The following is a 13,424-nucleotide window of genomic DNA, read 5'->3' on the forward strand; positions in this document are numbered from 1 at the left end:
GGCAGCCACGTTGTGTCTGTGATAAGAGTTAGCCTGTGGCAATGCCAATGTGCTGGGAATGGAACGATCTTGAGTTTTTATAACAGTATTGAGCCATGCATGCACCATTCTTGAAGGAATTCCATCTTAGTCTGTCCAGGTTTCTGTAAAAAATACCATAGCCTGGGTAGCTTGTAGTTAACAGAAATTTATTGCTCACAGTTCTTACTTATGGCTGAGAAGTCCAAGATTAAGGCACTATCATGGTTGTGTTTGGTGAGGGCCCCTTTATAGCTGGTGCCTTCTTGCTATGTCCTCATATTGTCACGTTGTGGAATGAGCCAGTGTCTCTCTGGAGCCTTTTTTTTTTAAAATGGAACTAATTCACTCTATCCTCATGACTTAGGCACTTCTTGTTTTTTTAGGGCTGCACCTGCAGCATATAGGTTTTTGGGCTAGGGGTTGAATCAGAGCTACAGCTGCTAGCTTACATTGCAGCTTGCGGCAATGCTGGATCCTTAACCCACTAAGTGAGGCCAGGGACCGAACCCACATCCTATGTCAGGTTCTTAACTCACTGAGCCACAATGGGAACTCTGGCTCAAAGACCCCACTTACTAACATTATCACTTTTGGGGGTTAGGACTTTAACACATGAATTTTGGGGGGACACAAACATTCAGATCATAGCACCTACCTTGAAATTTTTGTTGAATGAAGTGATAAAATCTCCATTGATGTAAATTTGTGCTTCGAATTGGGGTTTGTATTCGCATTATCTGTAGCTGACAACATTGTAACTGACACCTTGAAACTCTGTGTTTCTACACTGGAATGTAGGGATTTGTATCTTGTTTAAAATTTTTCTTTAGCATCTAGTATTGTAATTTTGTACTGCACACATAGGAGGTGCTCATCAAATGCTTGCTAACTGGATAAATAATAGCTCTGTCAGAAACTGGAAATGCAACACTCTGCCTGGGAGGCAGTTTGAAATCAAAGCTTGAGGAGACACAGTGTGGACCAATAAAAATTTATGCTAGATAATCTCCACACAGAGTTTGAGTAGAAATCTTAAATATCAGATCAGGAAGCGGTCCTAAACCCAGCTATCCCAAACTGTATTTTTTTTTTTTAAGATGAAGAAAATAGGCCCAAAGAAGGCAAGTCGCTTGTCAGGGTACTTATTATGAACTCAAATGTTTGTGTCCCCACACCCACCAAAATCAGATGTTGCGGCTCTAGCAGCCACGGAGAGTATATTGGAGATAGGGTGAGGTTCAATGAGGTCAGACAGGTCGGGCCCTGATCCAGGAGAATTAGTGTCCTTAAAGAAGAGGACACATACTCTCTCTCTGCCATGTGAGGACACAGTGAGGAAGAGAGCCCTCCCTAGAAATAGAATCAGCTGGCACCCCGATGTCACAGAACTGTGAAAATTCCTGTGGCTGAAGCTACCCAGTCTGTAGTGTTTTGTTACAAAAGTCAGAACCAACTAAGTCAACATGTATATATTTCATGGTTCCGTTTCTTTAAGCCATCCCTATCCTTTCTTGCTCTGATACTTGCTGTGTGACTGCGGCCCATCACACCTGCCCTTGGAGCCTCTTTCTGACATAGGTAACAAAGGGCAATGATTCCTATTTGCTCACTCCTAGGTCCATGGTAAAGATAGAGGCTGTGACAGAACTGGACACATTTTGAGAATTGCACAATTCCAAGCCAGGTAATCTGGCTATTACACTAGATACCAAATATATGTGTATTGAGGTGAAATGAGAGGAAGAGCTAACCGGGGTGGTGGCTTTATAGCAAGCACAGAAAAAGGATTAAAGGGGGAGTAAAGAAAGACGTTGGATTGCCAAGTTGCCAGCCTTTGAAAGCTTGTGTTTGTGCCAGGAACAGTGCTAGACACAGCACATCTATTATCTTTGTATAATCCCCACACTAATCCTGAAAAACAAGTGGTCGGGTTTTTATGGACAAAGAAACGGAAGCTGTGAGAGGTTCAGGGGGTTGTTGAGGTGATGGGTAGTCAAGCAGGAGTCAGACCTTTATCACTTGGTTCAGCATCCTTGCTCTTTCTGTCACTCCACTGGCCTCTTCAGAAACTTGAAGGTGTCCATCTGGATGACCTAGTCTGAGGTCCTTCTGCCTCTATCACATCAAGGCTCTCATTTTGCTATAGGTCCTTCCTTGCCTGAGCAGGCAGATAGCACCAAAGTGGCTTGGATAGCGAAGGTTCAGAGGTCATAGTGCAAATGATCACCCTCTATTTTCCACAATGATATTTCCAATAGGTCTTTCTCAATATTTTTTTGCTTTTCCCCTCTCAGCTTTGTTTATCCCTCCAAATGGATTCTTTCGTTCTTAGCCTCTCTGTCTCTGTCCCTAGTCTCTCTCTATCCAGACTCCATCCCTGCCCTATCTACTGTACAAAAGGGCTCCTTTTCCCCCCAGACTTCTTAAATGTGGTTATATAGACAACTGTGTCTGCCCTGAGTTTGTTTCCAGTTCCATTCAGCGTCTATCCTACCCCAGGAATTTTTGAGGCCAAAACATTTGGCTGTGGAAGTGGCTCCCCATGGTATCCGTTGAGGTATGTCTGAATTCTGCAGCCAGTGGCCTTTGAAGCCCTACAGAGCCTCTGGTTGAAAATGTTTTTGGCCAAAAAGGAGCTCAATTATCTATGCACTTCCCCTCTGCCCCAATCTATCTTTCAATCTGTTAAAGACATCCAGATTTCTTGGGTTCCATTTAGAATGGCAAACTACAACTACTTAGGAACTTTGATAGAAAAACCCTTTGCTGGCTCCTCATTGCCTACATAATGAATGCTATAGCACTGCAAGAAATCCAGGCCTCTGAGTCCAGCCTCACATACAGCCTTAATCAGGGGTTCTTAACCTGGGGTTTGGGAATCCCTTGAAGTTCAAGCAAAATTGTTTATATGCATTTTTTTTTCTTTCTGGATACAGAGTCCAAAGCTTTCATCAGTTTTTCGAAGAGGTCCAAAACTCAAAGTAACTAAGTATCCATCAATCTTCTAGTCTTGCCCTTGAATCAGGCAACTGGTACATCAAACTCATTTTAATAGACTTTTGTTGAACCTCTTTTTCTGCTGTGCCCCTACCTACTGCTTTCTTAGCCTATATCTTGCACTTGCTCTTACTTTCCTACTTACTGTCTCATATCTCCTCTGTTTCCTTTTATAGCATTGTCCAATCATCAAAACTGATCACTGGGTTAATTTCTTGATCATGACTTAGTTTGTCATTAATGATAATTTGCTGATAGTACCTCAGTTTGACTTCCCCTCAGAAGCTGACCAGTGAGACTGTCAGGTGTAAATGGAAACCTAGGTAAGGAGTGGAGAAGTTAAGACATGGTAGAGAAGGAAGCTGATAGAGAATGATCAGACAAGCTAAAAATGTGGGCAGCTGGAGCCTAGTCCTGTTGGGCAGCACATGCCTCAGGATCTCTATAACTGAGGTAGCGAAAGGGGTATTTATTACCACTAATCATTGCTTTGGGATGGGGGAGAGAAGATATATACTTCTTACATGCTGCCCTGCCTAGCATGCAGGCACAGTAGGCTGTAGCAGCTAGAGTCACAAGTGACCGAAGTTGGGAGGTGGGTTGACATGGACAGAAGAGGTGCATGATGAAGGGATATAGCTGGGTCCCAATAGTGTCTGCTACATGACCTCAGCTCCACTTGATTTAGTTTTATCTTCTGACTGCTTGGTTTTTTTTTATAGCTGTGGGCAAACACCCCTCCCAGTAGATCTCAGCTATGGGCCACCTCTCCTTATAGGAGGCACTCCTCTTAGGTTTGCTGCACCAGACTCCTCACCAGCTCCAAAATATGGACAATCTGGTCTTGTTTTCTCAGTCTGTTCCGTCTAGGATGTCCCTGTCTCCTGCTGAAGACTTAGTCATAATTCAAGGTCAAGATTAAATATTCTCATTTCCACAAAGCCTTTCCAGATCTAACTAAGTTGGAATCAAACTGCCCCTCTCATCTGTCTCTTAACATTTCAAGTTTGCTCCTATGAAAGTGGCAAAACATCACAGGTGAATATACTCTTTCCTGTCCTGGAAAGTGGAGTCCTGAGGTCAGGGGTGGGTTTAGTAATCTTTGTGTTTCAGAGATGAATCAAATGCTTGGCACACAGTAGATATATGAAAAAGAATTGCTGAGGTGACATAAACAGCATCCAAGAATACAGTTCTTAACTGTCATGCTGTTGGATATGGACCGTTTCATTTGGCCTCTGAAATCTGACTCTAGATTCAATTCATTCAAGGGAAAAAGTTCTTTTTCTTTGCATCAGTTTCTTGTGTATCTTCATCTTAAGTTGCCTCTCTGGAAATCAGTGCTTTAGGATTGCCCTCAAATTGTCCTATGGAAGGGATGTTGATTAACACAATGAATATTTACCAAGAACTAACTAGATTCTAAGCACTGGAAGCACTTACCTAAAGGTGCTTTCAAGGAATTCTCAGTCTTGTCTATCACTTCCTGGTCACGTGAACTTGACTGCTGCCTAGGTTTTCTCAAAGAGGATTAGATTCACTAGCTTTAGGAGTCTAACTCCGTGATGCGCTGATGTTCTTGATGAAAATGATAAAGATAATTTTCTTTGACTCTTTCAGCTTCTGCCTCTTCTCTCTCATCACTCTAAACTAGGACTCATACAGTTGGAATCACAATGTCAAGCGATATCTACAGTCTTGGAGAGATGCCTGTAACTGTTATGTGTGTACAAAGAAGTTTTTCTTATGACCAGATAGTAAATTCCTTGTGGAAATGTCCCAGAACATGGGCACTGCATTAGGCTATTGTAAAATAATGAAGGACAAATGAAAATCTTTTGGGTAGCTTCAGGCCCATCTCAAAGATTCTTACTCAGCCTTCAAACTCAGCTCAGCTGTTTCCTCAGGAAGCCTTAGGGCATTCAAGTTGGGTGAGGTGCCCATGCAGTGGTCTTCTAGTATCTGGTGCTTGTCACATTACATTAAAATTGTTAACTCTCTTCACCTAATTGACTGTCAGTTCATCGAGGTGAGGAGCTGTACTTTGGCCTCTTGAATGGAATGCCTGAAAAAAAAAGAAGGTTCTCAGTTAGTGTTTGTGAGTGGAGTTGAACTCAGTGGTACATGTTTTCTTGTTTTGGATGGAGAATCTATGGTAATTCAGAGGGGGGTGATTTTTACCAGTAGGCCTTCCTCCAACATCCCCTTCTTCCTCAGATCTGTTCAGTTTTTCATTACCTTCTCTGACTGAGTTGTAAAACAGGTTACATAAAAAGTCTAAGGAAGCCACTTTTTTTTTTTTTTTTTTAGGGCCACACCCACAGCATATGGAAGTTCCTCAGGCTAGGGGTCAAATCGGAGCTGTAGCTGCCAGCCTATGCCACAGCCACAGCAATGCCAGATCTGATCCATGTCTGTGACCTACACCACAGCTCAAGGCAAGGTACATCCTTGAGGAGTGAGGCCAGGGATTGAACTGCATCCTCATGGATAATAGTCAGGTTTTAACTTGCTGAATAACAATGAGAACTCCTTAAGCCACTTTTTTTTTTTTTTTTAATGGTACTTCTGGAGATTGATCTACTTATTTAGCTTCTAGAGACAATTATTCACTCAGGCTCTCATTTCGCCTTTTGTTGCTTTATTCAGAGGTGGAAATGCTTTATGCCTCCTGTGGGGTGCGAGAAGTTCCAAGTTATTTAAGTTGGTCAACATAAAAATTTGGCCACAGTAATGGGCATGAATATCCCATGTCTGTTTTCTGGGAGGAGTTTGTAATTTTAGAAAACCATCAGATGGATTTTTAGTTCTTGATGTGTCCTTAATCATTTTTTATGGCCTTTTCTAGATGCTTTCTTTTATTTTAATTTACTCGCTATTGATTTTTCCTGCCCTCCAACATTTTGGTGCTGTATTGTTGGAAAGCAGCTTCAAGAGTTCAAGGATGTGTCAGGGCCTTGCCTCTTACCAAAGGATGAGATTGATAGGGGTCTTTTACACAGGGTAGCAAAGAGGTCCAGGGCTGGGGACAGGGATGGGTTACCCAGGGCAGCTAGAAACAAGGTATCTGGCTGAGAGAAATAAGCAATCCATCTCCCAAGTAGCCTGAGTTCTAGACTATAAAACCACAGGGTAAGTGGAAGAGCGGAGGGAGACAACATGCCAACACAGCAAGTTAAGCCATTTCTAAAGCACTCTCTGTTGAAACAGTGTGAGACGTGAACTACAGAAAACAGAAAGTGATTAAGGAAGTTGTGAGTGAAGACACCAAAACCACCCATTTCACTGATGCCTCTTATTAAAGTAGAGACAGGTGTGGCACGTTAAAGATTGCAGTAGTCTGGATGGAAGCTGTAGACAAAAGGTCCCTGTTAATTGGTTTGGCTTTACCTCATAACACTTTCAAGCCCCTGGAAACTTCCAGAGTGGGATTGTACTATATGTGGAGAGAAAAAATATCTCAGGCAATCATGCCTTTTATGATTTTTCACTAACATCTATTTCCCATTCATTTGGATTTTACTAAAAAAAAAAACCCAAAAAACAAAAAAAAACTCAACTCACAGACCTACCATGCCTGTACTTCTCCTGTGTGGTATGTGAGCCTGTGGGATATCTATGACAAGTCAAATAGGAAACAGGTGCCCAAGTCCTGGAAACAAGAGACAGTAAGAACAAATTGATTCCAGTACCATGCAAGAGACACCTCCATCCCAACTCAACACTAACAGCCACCCTGCCTCTTGTGGCTTTGACTCTCTTGTACAGATGCTGCATATTATGGTGTTGTACCACCGACAGGAACTGGTTTCTATGCAGTTCAGCCCACTGCTTTCCTCTTATACTCATGCTAGCATATCCACTCGAAGAATAAGTCCATTCTCTCAACCCAAATGGACCACGATGCCATATGACTCTTTTAAGATTTAAATTCTTACAAAATGGTTGCCAAAGAGCAAGCAAGCCTTACACTCATTCACTACAACCTTTGTGAACTATTTACCACAATCAATTCCAACTGTCTATTTCATAAAAGGTACAGATTGAAATCAAATGACTGAAAAGCATGAACTGAAACTCAAGACCCTCCATTCAATATGTGTCTTAATTTTATAAGGGAGGTGAAAGGAATGGAAAATGCATGGCTGGTCACAGGAAGTATAGTAGCTAAAGTGATTCAATGCACATATTCTAAGTGCTGACAGTGTTAGGCTCTGCTGACGGTATTAGGACAGCAGACATAGTTTAGATGTTGATCCTGGCCTTGAGAAGTTCACAGTCTAGTGAGACAGACATTAAAGGGCATTGTCAGCTGATATAACATGATTTATTCCATTCCTTTTTAAGGTACAAATTAAACATTTCTGAGTCCCAATTCCATTTATTGCAATGAGGCCTGTCTTCTCAACTCAGAGTCACTACTGTAATGAAGTCAAGGATTCCCAGGAACTTGAAATAAGTTCAAGAGGTCAGTCCTGATTACTATCATCTTGCAAAGAAAACAAGAAATTCAGAGCTGTGGCTTGCACTGGTCCTGTTATGCGCTGCACTTATTCTCACAGGGAGTTGCCCCTCAAGATCAGGCTCTCTCTTGTCATGTGGCCTGACAATTGCAGTAAATTTTCAGAGATTCAGACCCAGTCACAGAGACTAGGTGTGCCTGCCCACTGGGAGGTCATGTAGTCAGGTGCAAGGAGCACTAAAAATACAGATTTGTCCCCATGCTTCTGCCATTGGTGGCTAAAAGGACATAACCCTGTCTTTGGCTTGGAGTTTATAGAATGACTGAGAAAGTGTTTTGGTGTGTTTTCCGTGTTAATATTTAAGATGTTCTATTTGATGGAATTGTTAGGATGAAATTTCTGTGGATTTTTGCAAGATAGAGATATCAGAGAAGGTGCAGAACTGGGGAGAGATAGCCCTAAGTTGAGTTTTGGTCATGTTGATTCTCGGCCCTTCGTGAGACAAATTTTATGTGAGCATTTGGATATAAAGGCCTGGAGCTATAAGAGTGGCTGGAGATATAAATTTGTGTATCATCATCATATTATTATTATCCTACATTGAAGATGGGGTTAAATAACTTGGTGGAATCGCTCCTACATATTACATGATCTCTCTCTCTCTTCTAATTCTGTTTCTCTTTCTCTCAATCATTCCTGTAACCCTCTGTGCCTAGAGCTGAGTCTTGTTCCTAGAGATGCTCAGTAAAAATTTTCATCTATCCAAGGGCTCCCTAGGTAGGCATCTCAGACCCACTTAAAATCTGCTGGCGACTGGTCATTTGGAAGAGTTTTGAAAATGTGAGCTTTCTGATGGCTGTACTCTGGGAGACAACAGACGAGGAAACGCGCGGTGAGACTGCTAATTGCATTTACTGGATCACATGCCTTTTCTGCTCTCGGAGGAATACACACTTCCAAGAAATATGAGGTTTGTCTGAGGTTCAAGGGCACTTAGACAATGGAGAAAACATGTCCCCCAGGTTGTGGTAAATGTCTCTGCCTGTCTCAAGACCAAACCCACTATGGCCTTATTTACATTCCAAACCAGTGCTTCAGGATACTGGTGTTTAGATTTCATGTATACAAATGTAAGATTTTTCTTGGTTTGCTAAATATCTCCCTGTCCAGGGCTTTCATGCTGTTAATGTGAATTGGATGTGGGTGTCTGGATTTGGAGACTGAAGACCAGGCTGTGTATGGGGCTTCTGACCCCTATAAGCATGTGACTTGGGCCAGTAACTTTAATTGTCTGGGTTCTGTTTTCTTTACTCATAACAGGGATTAACATTACCTGCCTCCTTGGATAGTTGTGAAGGTTCAGTGAAATGACAAGTGTGAAAACATGTACCACGTTTATTTAAAAATATCTGGCAGGTGTTAGCAAAGCCCACTTCTCCTAGTCTTTCTTTCTTTCTTTTTTTTTTTTCTGTCTTTTTAGGGCTGCACATGTGGGTGGCATATGGATGTTCCCAGGCTAGGGGTCAAATCAGAGCTGCAGCTGCTGGCCTACGCCACAGTCACAGCAACGCCAGATCCCAGCCACGTCTGTGACCTACACCACAGCTCATGTCAAGGCTGGATCCTTTAACCCCCTGAGTGAGGCCAGGGATCGAACCTGCATCCTCATGGATACTAGTTGGGTTTGTTACTGCTGAGCCATGATGGGAACTCCCTCCTCCTCGTTTTTTGAAGACTTCAGATTTCTTTCCTGTCTTCAGTTGGAAAGAATCTTTTTATCCCACACTTCACCCTATCAGTGGATAAATAGAGCTATTCTACTTCAGAAAATACCCTGACATAATATTTTAAACCACTGTGGCTGATGCAAATTGCTTTTGAGCCACTTCTTTGGGGATAGATTTCTCTTGCCCTGATGAGGTGTTTGGAGGGAAGCTGCTTGTTCTCAGATCCTGTGCTTGACCAGAGGAATTCATCATTAGCTCAGGCCATTCACAGTTCTGGTCTTTTAACCACAGTTGTCAATCTAGGAATATGCACACTACCAACTGGACCAATCCCTTTCTCTGGAAGTTTAAAATTATTACTGACCCTGGGATGGACACATTTTCTTTCCTTCCAAAATAGAGCAGACAACATGGGAGAGAGAACTCTGTGAACCACATCAGTTCCTAGGCTATTATTTTTGAGGCCAACTCAGCCCTGCTCTTTCCAAATTCATGAGTCAATAGATTCTCCTTTTTGCTTATGCTAGTTTGATTGGAGTTTTGCACTTGCAGTCATCTTAATCGTTACTTACTATTCATGACAAACCACCTACAAATCTAGTGATATAAAACAAACTCTATGGATGGTATCATAGATCCTGTGAGTTCTGGAATTCAAACAGGATACCATGGAAATGATGCCTTTCTTCTCCACAATGTCTGAAGCCTCAGCTGATAAGGTTTGAATAGCTCGGATGCTGGCACTGGAGGAATGAGGCTAAAGGTGTTCTATTCAAATGACTCTTGCACACACACCTGTGCCACCTGGGCTGGGATGATGCCATGGCTGAGCTCACCTTAGACTGTTGTTTGGCATACCAGTGGGTGGTCTCTCTATGTAACTGGGGCTTCTCATAGCATAGTGGCAAAGTTTTAAGAGAGAGGGTTCCAAGGAGAAGCATTCCAAGACTACCAGGAAAAGCTGTATAACCATTTATGATCTAGACTCTGAGGTCACACAATGTCACTTCTGACATAGTCTACTGGTAGAAGAAATAAAGGAGAGGTGACGTGGACCCCACCACTTGATAGGAGGACTATCAAAAAATTTCAAGGTCATTAAAAATACAGTCATACTGATCTGAATACATAACCTATTCCCTTTCTTCTACCCAGGCTCATCACTCTAACCCCTCCTGTCAACTCCTACTCTGATATCTTCAAAACTTACCTCTTCCAGGAAGCTCCCCATGGCTTTCCATATTTTACTCAGAGCAACATTTTAATCCTTTGGTAAAAGAAAAAAAATGTTAGAACCAAAGAGAAATCAGAGTATCCTTATTAATCATTGTCTCCTTAGTGGTTGGCGATGGCCATTTCTAGTATAATCACAGGCACATCTAGGCATCACGGAGCTGTAGAGGTGGAAAGCTGAAAGAGATGTGAGAGATAATCTAGTTGATACTCTTAATTTCACAGATTTCACTTAAATGATCTTTATTAAGCTAACTCTGTGCCAGCCATTGTGCTAACAGAGAAGATAGAAAGTTTTTGCACAGGATAACTACATAAGCAATTTATAACCCAGGGAGCTATTTCCTAAAGCATCTTTTGAAAAGTTGGTTTCAATAGAATATTATTTCAGGAAGAAAAAAAACTATGTCATCAAATATTTTAGAAATGCAGAGTTCAATCAAATCAACCTGCTCTTTATTGTAAGGCTTTTGTGGGCCTTAAACGTGGATGTATTAATCCTGAACAAATGTTTGTCAAATGAAGGTTGGATGAACACACACCATACACCTCGGGTAGAAGCAGGATTCTCTGACTTCAGAGCGTCTTTCCTTAAAACTTACATCTGAACTACTGTACTGTGGAGAATATTTTAGGAATGAAAACAGAAGAGGATATCAAAGCATTCCTTTTCCAGCCATTTTCCCCCCACTTCAAGTTGGTCTTGTCTAAGACCTGGATTTCTGCCTCAGTTTCCCTGTGTGCATTCCTGTTTCCTGATGAAACTTCAGTCTGCTGGTCAAAAAACTGATAACCATTCTTATCTTGCTAGGATTGCCTTCTGGAAGCTGTTTCCTTTGACAGCACTTCATGGACAGACATTCTGCTTCAAATGGACTAAAGCCAGTATTCACTGGAATTTGAGAATATCCCATTCATTAGATTGGACCTTAAACACTGCCTGCTGGAAGCATGCCTGAATTAGTTGGTTTCTTCTTGGCAATGCATAATAAGACTAGTTACCATTTACCAAGGAATTTCGTTGGGCTAAGTCCTGGGTGAAAGTATTTGGAATACTTTATATCAGATTGAACCACACCAAATTACCATTTTTGTAGGTCAAAACAGTCAAATATAGGCAATTGCATGGTTCCATCTAACGTCACTTAATCCTCACAACATTTCTATTAGTTAAACATTAGCTGGTGCAGAGCAAGGCATGTGGGCATCATGGTAACTGAATAATTTGTGCCCTTTCAAATCAATCATCTTTAAAGTTCTAGTACTTATAAAAAGGCTAAAGAAAGAGGGTAAGTAGGCAAAGAGGATTCCCATTAACCATGCCAGCCATTCTTCTATTTTACAAAATAATTAATCTCTGACCCAAGATTTCATAAAGAACTCTGCTAAACAAAAGTCCTTCTGTTAAGCAGACACACCTGTCCTTAGAAGGTGGGTGAGCAACTATATTGTTATTTAATATTGCCTTCCCCACACTCAGCAATTGATTAAAATATTCCTTCCTGCCACATGTTTTACTCTATGTGAAGGAAGTTATGGTAAAATACCCCTTTTTCGCCTTCTTGCCCCATTTCATCTTCAATAATGTTTGAATGCATCATAGATATCTGCCTAAAAGTCTTGATAGACTTCATCTGGCTCTGGGTATATTCTCCCCATTTTTCACATGGGGAACCACAGCTCAGTGAATTAATGAATGTGTTAAAGTTCCTACTGCCAGTATGTGCCAGAGTTGGGATTCGAACTCAGATCTAGATGATTCCAAATTCAGTTTTCTTAACCACTACAGGGTCCAGCTCTGGCTGCCTTCAGACACAGTTTCCCTAGTTAAATTAGCTAAAAAACATTGTCTTAAGGGTGTGACTGGCCTGGGCTTGAATTCTGCTTTGCCACGTACTAGGTGTATAAGCAGGATAAATTACTTAATTTCTCTGTTTCAGTTTCCTCATCTGACCAATGGCATATGTATTCAAAACTGAGTCATATGTACTCAAAACTTCTTCATTCATATATGAACAGTTTCTGGCCATGTCTGGACTTAGGGAAATCCTCAATTCTGCTTGGATTCATGGTTTCAATTAAGATATTTCATCCTTTAAGATATTGTGATGATTCAATGACTTTAAAATACTAGCTCTTGCTATCATTTATTATCTCCTATCCCCATGACACCTGTTTCCATCTTCCTTGCATTTTCATTGGCTTGTGTTACTGAAGATCCAGTATGACTTGGTCTGGCTCTTATTTAACCTGGAGCTGGCTTATGTAAGAGCCCATAAAAGCTGCATTCTCATCCCCAACTGATGCTCAAGAATTCTAATTGACTAACATTAGGGGACTAGATGGTACAAATTAGACAGCCACCAATAATCCCCTAGTGATAGATATTTAGATTGTGCCAAACTTTTGCAATTATAAACACAAAGAACAGGGACAATTGGTGGGAAATGAACTAGCAAATTTGAAAGACTGAGAGACTATATAAAGAGTTGATAGCAAGACCATGTATGACAGGGGAACTCTAACATCCATCTTACCCATGAGATGGAGGTGCAGGCCACAGCAGAATTGAAACCATGACTCCAAGCTGAATTAAGGATTTCCCCAAGTCCAGACATGGCCAGAAACTATTCATATAAGAATGTAGAAGTTTTGAGTACATATGACCCAGGGTTACCTGACCTATAGTTAACTTTTACACATAATAATTGGAACTTAAATGCTTATCCTGGGTGACAAAAGAAACTGGAATGACCCAGAAAGGGACTGACCCAGAAATGGATCCCTCTTTCCAAAGAAAGGCCTTGAAAGTAAGCAAAGTCTCCTAAAAGCCAGAACTTAAATATATCCAATAAAGACTGATCGGATCATAATTTAGTCATGCAAACAGAAAAGCTAAAACTGTAGGAGATTTTGCGATAGACCAGAAAATAATTCCTGACATTGGGGAGTTAAAAAGGCACTGATATAACAGCAGCCCTTT

The 13,424-nt window shown here is 41.3% G+C and overlaps 1 long non-coding RNA gene across 9 annotated transcripts in view; it reads left to right on the top strand.

Moving 5' to 3' along the window:
- The window catches only part of LOC110261419, a 137,352-nt gene that overhangs the window by 48,414 nt on the left and 75,514 nt on the right, over positions 1–13,424 (top strand). The window lies entirely within an intron of this gene.

This window comes from Sus scrofa, chromosome 6 (assembly GCF_000003025.6).
Source record: "Sus scrofa isolate TJ Tabasco breed Duroc chromosome 6, Sscrofa11.1, whole genome shotgun sequence".
NCBI classification, from domain to species: Eukaryota; Metazoa; Chordata; class Mammalia; order Artiodactyla; family Suidae; genus Sus; species Sus scrofa.